We start from the raw sequence: 10,000 nt of genomic DNA, 5'->3' as shown, positions 1-10,000 counted from the left end.
CTGAGAAGGAAGAAGCCTCCTTGGATGCCAGCCTTCAATTAATATTAATTGATTCCCTTGATCCCTTGATGAACAGACATGTGATGAACTGTAAAAATTCCAAACACATGTGGGAAACTATTGAGGTGATTAATGAAGGCACAGAGGAAGTTAGGGAGAACAAGTTGGAAATCCTAACCTCTGAATATGAACATTTCAAATCAAATCCAGGAGAAGGAATTACTGAAGTGTTTGAGAGGTACAATGCGTTGATCAACAACCTGAACATCAATGGAAAGTATTATTCAATCAGGGAGGTCAACAAAAAGTTCCTTTTAACACTGCCAGCTCATCTTGAACATAGAATCACTGCCATTAGAGAAGCTAGAGATCTGAGTGAGATTTCTTTGGACAGGCACTATGGAGTGTTAAAAACCTATGAGTTGGAGCAGATTCAACAGAAGGAAGTCTACGGGAAGGATAGAATGGTCAGCACATCTACTGCACTTGTAGCTGAAGGTCAACAACAACAACAATCTCAACAGTTAGAAAGAATGGTACAGTTTTCCAAGGGTGAGGAAAATGAGTTAGTAGCAGAATATGATCCTCCTACTACAAATCAATCAAGTGATGATTTTTATTCCTTGGAAGAGCTGGAGCAATTGGAAGATGAATCAATGGCCCAAATTGTCAAGAGATTCTCCCATGTCAGATTCAGGAGGAATCCCAAGCTTAAGTACAAGTCCAACTACAACAAATTCCAGAAAGGTGGATCTTCATCCTCTAACACCAGCAGTGGTGGGTACAAAACAGGAATGGTTGATCGGAGCACCATTAGATGCTATAACTGCAATGAGTTGGGACACTTTGCCACAGAATGTAGGAAGCCAAAGCAAGTAAGAAAGAACTCTGAAAGGGCTTATCTGGCAAAGGGAAGAAGCTGGGATGATACTGACAGTGAAGATGAAGATGAAGGAAATCTTGCTCTTATGGCTATTGATGGAAAAGCTTCATCGTCAAGAATAGAGGTAAAACTTTCTGATGCTGAAATGGTTTATCATCTAAGAGGTAACTTAGATTGTGCACGTCGTGATAATGAACTGTTAAGTTTACAGATCACAGACCTTGAGAAAGAGGTCAATGAATTAAGACTTGTGCACATTAATCAAGACAGATTAAAAGAACAGGTATCTTTTCTAGAGAATAGAGTTGACTGTTATAGAAAACTCGAAACTATTCTCAAAGACAAGATCACCGGTCTTGAGACTAAGGTTAGAGCCTACTTCAATTCTTGTTCGAAGGCTAAAGAGTTCTACAGTAAGCAAGCTGTTAATCAAACATCTGGAATAGGTTATGATTACAATGCTGCTATTGGAGAATTAGGCATAAACTCCCCTCCTCATGTATGTGCTAAAGGGAGGGAAGTACCACATGTGCTTAAGGGTGTTGATGAACCCCTCTATAAAGCATCAATTGCTGAACCATTTGATGCGACCTCTTCTGTTATTCAAGAAGAAATACGTGCTGAGGATCATGCTAATGAGAAGATTGTTTCCAAGTCAAGTGAGTCAAAAGTTCCAGTCAAAGTTGTGAAAGCAACTGAGACTAACTCAGACACACATGAGTTGGATAACAATAATGCCATGTCTACCATGCATAAATTGCCTGCTGTTAATCACTCTCATAAAGCATGTGGTGTTGCTAATTGTATGTCTTGTGCTTTTAATATGATGTATGCTTATTTTAATGGTAAGCATGTGTCTAATGATAAGACTACTCCTCGTCAGCATATGAATAACAAGAAGCATGATAGGTCTAAGACTGCTAGTCCTTCTAAGTCTAGAAAGGAGACATTTGTGCCTAAGCTTAAACAGAAATTTGTTAAGGCTGTTTACAAGGTCAAATGTTCAGTCATTGAGAAAGTTGAGACAATTAAAATTAAAAATGTTGTTTTTCCTGATAAAGGACAGTTCTACAAGTATGCCGGGCCCAACCAAGTTTGGGTTCCGAAGAAGGTCTAATCCATTTGAAGTGCAGGGCATTAAACAGGTGTAACCGGTAGTGTGGATTCTTGACAGTGGATCATCAAGACATATGACCGGAGATAGAGCCCTGCTATCAAATGTGGATTGAGAAAGCTGGCCCCCTGGTTACCTTTGGAGATAACAGCAAAGGTTTATCTGAGGGATATGGCTGTTTGCAAGCTGGGAATGTTATCATTGTAATTTTGTATATTGTGCTAGGTTATTATCAGGAAGCAGTATCTAACATATAGCACCAGTGACGAGACTTGAGAATATTACGACATATCAGGCACCTGCTGCACATTACACTTGGAATTGTACTCTAGTAAGATGTGTACAAGTGTACTCCTGATTGGTGAATTAAAAGAGGAAGTCAGTGCACCACAGTTCATGGACTTTGCAGCTGCAGATCTATTGGACTATGCAATCTCTTCTTCACAATCTACTTCAGATTGGTATGAACTAGTATACTGCTCAAGCAATCGTCAAGGACATGGTATGACACTCTAACTGCAGTTACAGTTTTATATGAATAAGTAGAGTCGTCATATTTATAACTATCTTATCACTAAGCACAATCATATTGTTTTATATGTGCAGTGATATATTGTTTATGCAACATAACAATTAGTATCTAAAGTACTTGACAAGTATCGGTCAATGATATCTTGTTAACATTATGTTGCAGATATTTGTAAACTTTTGACATGAATGAGAATTACTTAGACTTTACCTAAGTGATCAATGTTTTATCAAAAACTCATTCATATTGAAAAACAAAATCAAACTTCTTTCTACATTAGTGATTTCTTATGTCATGTAAAATCTTTTAAAATCACTATTGTAAATCATTTTCTCTCTATTACCATATGTTCTGTGTTACAGGTTCAGTCTCCAATGACTTTCTTTCATTGACAGTCATGAGGTTGAAAACCCACAACGTCTATCCCAGACTGTAAAGACAAACACAAAAACAGAACCAACCAACACTCTCTTACCACTAAATGTAGTATGAATGAGCGTGAGGGAGATAGTGCCTTAGTGCACCACATAAGGAAGGTTCTGTAGTCAACCCAGTAGCTCTGTCTCCTACATAGATGAGTAGTATTTAAACCGAGACAACTGCTAGCCCCCATACATCTTCTCAAAAAGATGTAATGGCTGAAAAGGCTCAAAAACAGTTACTAGATTCATTCTCTCAACAGGGTGAGTCTATTGAATTTTGCCTGTCGGCCAAGGTATCCGATGTAGTGTCACCACTTCAAACATAATCAATTCTTGATGCACAAGGAGAGGTTACACACACAAAGGATGAGTTGACGGAAACAAGAGTTTCGACCATTTTAAGGTCAGATTCGATTGTTCAAGGTTCGTTAGTGGACCAATTGCCTTTACAGGTGTTAGGAGAGGATACTGATCCAAAAGCCATATGTCAGTGGTCAGTGTCTACCTCCCCAGGCTTAAATCCCCTGGATGCATCTGCGGATAGTGGATCTGACATAGGTGCAGATCGGCAACTTGTTGACAATGATTCAGATATTACCTGATAAGTCACAAGGAAATGTCTTCACAGACATTAGAAGGGAACTTTGATCTTTATGCTAAATTCTTTGGATCATTGTTTACCTTCCCAGAATTCAAATCTGGAACCCTAAAAGGGAAACTAGCAACTTGTAAATTATGACTCAGATTCATCTGACGAGTTTAACAAGGATGGGGATTTGTGAACTCCCATTGCACCACCTGTGACCTCCTTAAGGATGGCTAAGGTGATTTTCCTTGCAGGTACAGCTGGATTATGGAGCTATGAGAGAAGAGTGATACACTTGTGAGAATGAGTGTAAACACGAGTGGAGAGAAGAGTGAAACACATGTGAGGTACACTAAAACACAATCACACACTCACAGTGAGGAAGAAACAGAAACTACTTGTTATTTCTTTTCCAACCAAGTGAAATATGAGAACTCCTTCAGACGACGGCATACATTCCTTCTTTAAGGGGGAGATAAAAGCTTAAGTAATAGTTTGGAGGATTCCTCAACTAAGGGGGAGAAATAGCAGGGAGGAAGAAAAAGATCATATGTACACTACACCACACCATTGTTGTTTGTAACTACGGATCCTATTGTACGGGAGAGGTGGTAAACACAAGGTGATTTTCTGATAAGGGAAGAAGCTGTTAGGGGAGTACCATTGGTTTTTATCTGCGGATCCTATTGTACGGGAGAGGTGGTAAAACGAAGGTGATCTTCTTTAATCAGTTGATTCTCATAGGGGGAGAAGCAAGAGATATGGGCTTCTCAACAGGGAAATGTGGTTGTACAAATGAAGATGAAACTACTTGAAGATATGTTCAGTCTAGAGGAACATCTACTTGGAATCTGGAAAATGTTAAATGTCATCCAGAACTTTTCTGCTATTTACTTTGCATGTATGTTTATATCTTTTTCTTATTTGTTAGTTGAGTTATCCTCTAGGTATTTGTGTGTTATTGTCTAACAAACAAATAGGGGGAGATTGTAAGTCATATGTCATAGCCTATTTGTATATTCGAGGATTCAACTCAACTCAAATAAGAATGTAATAAGTAAATAGTGGATCGACCGTCAGAGAGATCTCGCAAAGTAATATCTGTCAAAGGATTCAGAAACAAGGTTCATCTACAGACTTGAGGAGTTAATTCACTGGAAGAAGTTCAAGAAGTTGATCATGCCTCAGTGATATAAATCAAGATCGTGGATTTAATCAAGTGACAGAGATCTCGTCAGAGTATCAATTAATTACAAGGATTTAATCTGAAGAAAATCAAAGTGTCAGAGTCAAGACATGAAGAAACGTCACGGAAGTTAGTCACTCATGAACCAGACAGTACATCGAGTGTCAACGTTGAAGTGGTGGAATTGATTCATAATTTTCAGTGATTTTCAGAAGATTTGCAGAAGAATGGTTGCTGCTCAAGACTAGAATTAATTCTCTATTAATTAATTAAGTCATCTAATTTAATTAAGAAAATAAATTATATCTGCAAAGAATAATTTATTTATTAATTGAATTAATTGATTAATTAATTCTGAATTAATTCTAGGAATTTTAGGAATTTTCAGAAGCTTAATTGGATTAAATTCAAGCATTAAATCAGCAAGACAATTGAAAATGAACTAGCATGACAATCAGGATTGTCATACCGATTGTCATGCTAGGCCATTTTCCATTGTCATACCGAAAGTTACTCTAGGAGGATAATTGTCTTGCTAGTTCATTCTGATTGTCATGCTAGTTCATTCTGATTGTCATGCTAGTTCATTCAGATTGTCTTGCTAGTTCATTCAATTGTCCTACCGAAAGTCTTGCCAGCTATAGGATTGTCTTGCCAGTTCAATTCTATTCTGTTGATTAAAAAGAAGCAGACAAGCAGCAGATTCATTTTATCCATCCAATATACAAGAACAAAAGAAAGCAGCCGCCTCTGAAAAATATCATCCTTCATCTGCAGAAATTCAAGATCAATTTCTAGTTTGTTAATGTTAAATCCAAACCACTAGAATTATTTATCTTGTTCTTGTGTAACAATCTAGCGGATCAAAATCCCTAGAACTTAATCTCAAATTGCGTTTAGCATTTGAATCTTTTTATTACAAAAATAGAAAAAGTTCATGTCGAATTTATTCTAGATTTGTGATAATTAATTTGAGATTAATTCCTTGTAATCGATACACTTGTTGTAACACCTTTCAAGTTTAATAATATTTTTATTTAACTTGAATTTTGTTTCACATTTTTTATTCCGCATTTAATTCGATTATTCGGTACTGTTTGTATTCAACCCCCCCTTCTACAAACACATTGGGACCCAACAGAACCACACCAATCCATCCCAAATTTAGTGGTTAAACTCTACTGCGGTGACGATACTATAGGGGAGGTCCTGCGGAAAAATAGCTCGATGCCAGGATGATAAAAAGCTTAACACCTCCCATTCTTATTTCTTTTTCAATATGAAAAAGAAATAAATGAGAAATTAAAAAGGTCGTCTTATTCAAAACCCCAATTATGACATCCCTCCTCTCCCACTTCACACCTCGGAACGCACTGTTCCATTCTTATAGAGATAACGGCGCTTTCACATCTTCTTAACCCGAAATGGATGGGGAGAGGCAAGGTTCCTTTTTTAGGGTAATCCCGGAAACAGATCCAGTGGAGACGGGGTGGGGCTTGAAGCAGAGGATTAGAGAACGTGGCTACGAACCACAATGTCGGGGGTTCGAATCCCTCCTCGCCCAAAACCGGCCCAAAAGGGAAGTGCCTTTCCCTCTGGGGGTAGGAAAATCATAATCGGGATAATGGAACTTGGGTGTGGGTCTTTTGTCGAAATGGAATGGCCTTTTTTTTATTTATCATAAACTTTTTCATTACACATAGTATGCTCGACCCCCATCAGCGTATTTTTTATTTTACGTCCCGTAACTCTTCCTCAACCTAGCCGAGGCAGAATAGTAGAGCAAGTACAAGTATTAGAAGCCTAACAAAAAAGCGTTCCTCGTCATTAATATTATACATTATACAATCTACTATATATATAATTTTTTTGAATACTGGACTGGAAGGGAATTTGAGAAGTCTTAAGATATGGAATTATAGTCTTAATAGAATCGTGATCTAAAGAGATCCATTAACCTAAGTGCAAAAATAGACCCATCAATCAGCTGACTCAATAAAATTTAGTGATTACCTTCGGTACTGGTATAAAATAAAATAACAGAAAAAGAGGCGAAGGCTGGTTTTGCAAACATGAATAGAATGTTTCTGACAGTTTTCATATTTTCTGTTTATCCGCTTAACCTCAAAAGAAAGATCTTTCTTTAACTTTGATGAAAATTGATCTTTTTTAGAGTTATAATTTTTATATTTATAGTTATAATAGGATTAATTATAATTAATTGGTCGTTCATATCCAATAATCTACTAGTACCGGCTCGCTATTCACTCGGTTTTTGGGTTATAATAATTATGTAGGAGAGATGGCCGAGTGGTTGAAGGCGTAACATTGGAACTACTATGTAGGCTTTTATTTACCGAGGGTTCGAATCCCTCTCTTTCCGTACCTTCATATAATTCACTGATCTTACTAACCAAAAGAGGAAAATAGCACTATATTTCTATTATAACATAAAACAGTTAGACCTTTCTTTGATATTTATTTTATTCCTGATTGTTATGTCACGGAAAATACTCAAAGTAAAAGAGTAGACAAGGAATGAAAACCTCCCTCCCGTTCTATGATACTTAAATCGGAGAAAAATCGGGATCAACCCCTTATTTATCTTAACCTTAGGTTAATTTACTTCGACGAAAGGGATCAAAATTTTCCGAACACTTGTGATTTTTTATTTTATTTTCGTTAGGTTTAGGTCTGGCGCGAATAATATTCTACAACTAGCAATTCATTTATTTTCAAACCGACCCATTTACTATCTATTATTTGATTGACTAATCCTTTATATTGGAATGGTTGAAGAGTCAAATGTTTTAGGCATTTCAGTCCTGAGAGGATGAATCAAAAGAATTTTGAATCAGAGCTCTAGAGTTTTGTTCATCCCTCGCCGTAATAATATCTTGGGGTTTGCAGCGATAACTTGGATATATCTACTATACGACCATTGACTAAAATATGTCTATGGTTAACCAATTGACGGGCTCCAGGAATAGTCGGAGCCATACCCAATCGAAAAAGGATGTTATCCAAGCGCATTTCAAGTAATTGGAGTAAAACTTGACCCTGTTGACCCCTTGGCTTTGCCGGCGATACGAACGTATTTAAGTAATTGTCGTTCTGTAAGACCATAATGAAAACGCAACTTTTGTTTTTCTTCTAGACGAATACGATATTGAGATTTTTTACCGGAACGTGATTGGTTTCTAAGATCACTTCCGGCTCTAGGCCTTTTATTAGTTAGTCCCGGTAAAGCTCCCAGGCGGCGTATTTTTTTGAAACGAGGTCCCCGGTAACGCGACATAAAGACTCCTTATTCTTATTTATATTGAATTCTTATTCTTATTGATGAAATTTAATTTTACATAATAAACCTAAACTAAAACTGAACTAAATGATAAATGAAGCGAAGTTTACGGAAGTAGTGTACTTGTACTCTAAAGAATATTAGATGAATAAATATCCAGACCTTTCTATATATATTCTATATATATTCTATATATATTCTATAAAAAGATTCTATATAGATAAAAAATAGATAAAAGGGATTCTTTTCATGGCATAATTGTAAGTTCCTATAAGATAAAAAATATATTTTTCAATATTATTTGATTTCGAATTTCAAAAGGGCATTTTCAATCATGTAAAAACTCGAAGAAAATAAATAGAGAAAAGCCGACTATCGGAATCGAACCGATGACCGTCGCATTACAAATGCGATGCTCTAACCTCTGAGCTAAGCAGGCTCACATAAGATAAATTATACCTGCATAGGGATTCAATAAACTATTGTCTTAGCTATTAATTAAATTAATAATATAAAAAAATATATTTGCATTATTAGCGATTCCTATTAGCTAGTCATAATCATAATGAATAGGACTATAGAAAGAAATAGAATATAGAATTGAAAGGAAATATTCAATACTCATACTTACCATAGACCATAGAATATAACGATTAATTTATCGATATAGAATTTTAGTTATTTTTACACAGCACAATTATATACTACAGTTCTATAGTATAGTAGCATTTAAGATTAATTGATTCGATCTATTTTTAGATTAAATCGTTTTCGTTTTTGCTTTGAAATGATATTTGAAAGTCTTTTTATTACACTTCTCTATTTTATGTCATATATATATATTTTTAGATTTATAAATGGAATAATATGTTCTAAATAATGATAAATTATTGCGCTTTGATTCGTAAAGATGGAAGCTCAGACAAAAAAAAAGAATCGACCGTTCAAGTATTCCAAATTGCATGGGAAAAACGAGCAGAAGAGAGACATATATACGTGGTATATCTCCATCTATATTGAATTGCAGATACAGAAATGATAGAATCGTTTCTGATTGGACCAAATGCGGGTGCGGATTTCCTATAGAAGATGAAAGAAGATAGCCAATAAATCAAAGAGGAGAAAAACTTTTTCGAGATAGGAATCAGTATTTAATGAATTCAACGGTTCCAGTAAAAATGAAATAAAAAGAGAACGACATCTCAATAAAAATGAGATTCTAATCTCAAAACAAAAAGGGGATATGGCGAAATTGGTAGACGCTGCGGACTTAATTGGATTGAGCCTTGGTATGGAAACCTACTAAGTGAGAACTTTCAAATTCAGAGAAACCCCGGAATTAATAAAAATGGGCAATCCTGAGCCAAATCCTATTTTACAAAAACAAACAAAGGCCCAGAAGGTGAAAAAGGGATAGGTGCAGAGACTCAATGGAAGCTGTTCTAACAAATGGAATTGACTGTGTTGCATTGGTAGAGGAATCCTTCCATTGAAACTTCCGAAAAGATGAAGGATATACATATATACATACGTACTGAAATACTCTATCAAATGATTAATGACGACCTTAATCTGTATTTTTATATGAAAAAAATAAAAAAGGAAAAGTTGTTGTGAATCGATTCCATATTGAAGAAAGAATCGAATATTCATTGATCAAAACATTCACCACATAGTCTGATAGTTCTTTTGCAGAACTAATTAATCGGACGAGAATAAAGATAGAGTCCCATTCTACATGTCAATACCGGCAACAATGAAATTTATAGTAAGAGGAAAATCCGTTGACTTTAAAAATCGTGAGGGTTCAAGTCCCTCTATCCCCAAAAAGCCAATTTGACTCCTTATAACTATTTATCTTATCTTTTTTTTCGTTAGTAGTTCAAAATTCGTTATCTTTCTTATTCACCCTACTCTTTTACAAAACGGATCCGAGAAAAAGATTTGTCTCTTATGACAAGTCTTGTGATATATGATAC

General features: G+C 35.8%; 1 non-coding gene across 1 annotated transcript; it reads right to left on the bottom strand.

The window, feature by feature from the left end:
* Positions 1 to 8,387: 8,387 nt before the first annotated feature.
* On the bottom strand, positions 8,388 to 8,460 carry TRNAT-UGU (transfer RNA threonine (anticodon UGU)). The gene has a single exon. It is a non-coding gene; the product is annotated as a tRNA-Thr (tRNA).
* Between the last annotated feature and the right edge of the window lie 1,540 nt (positions 8,461 to 10,000).

The sequence above is a fragment of the Apium graveolens genome, chromosome 9 (assembly GCF_009905375.1).
Source record: "Apium graveolens cultivar Ventura chromosome 9, ASM990537v1, whole genome shotgun sequence".
Lineage (NCBI taxonomy): Eukaryota > Viridiplantae > Streptophyta > Magnoliopsida > Apiales > Apiaceae > Apium > Apium graveolens.
Note: the sequence above shows the minus strand (reverse complement) of the source record. Positions and strands in the feature narration are given on the sequence as shown.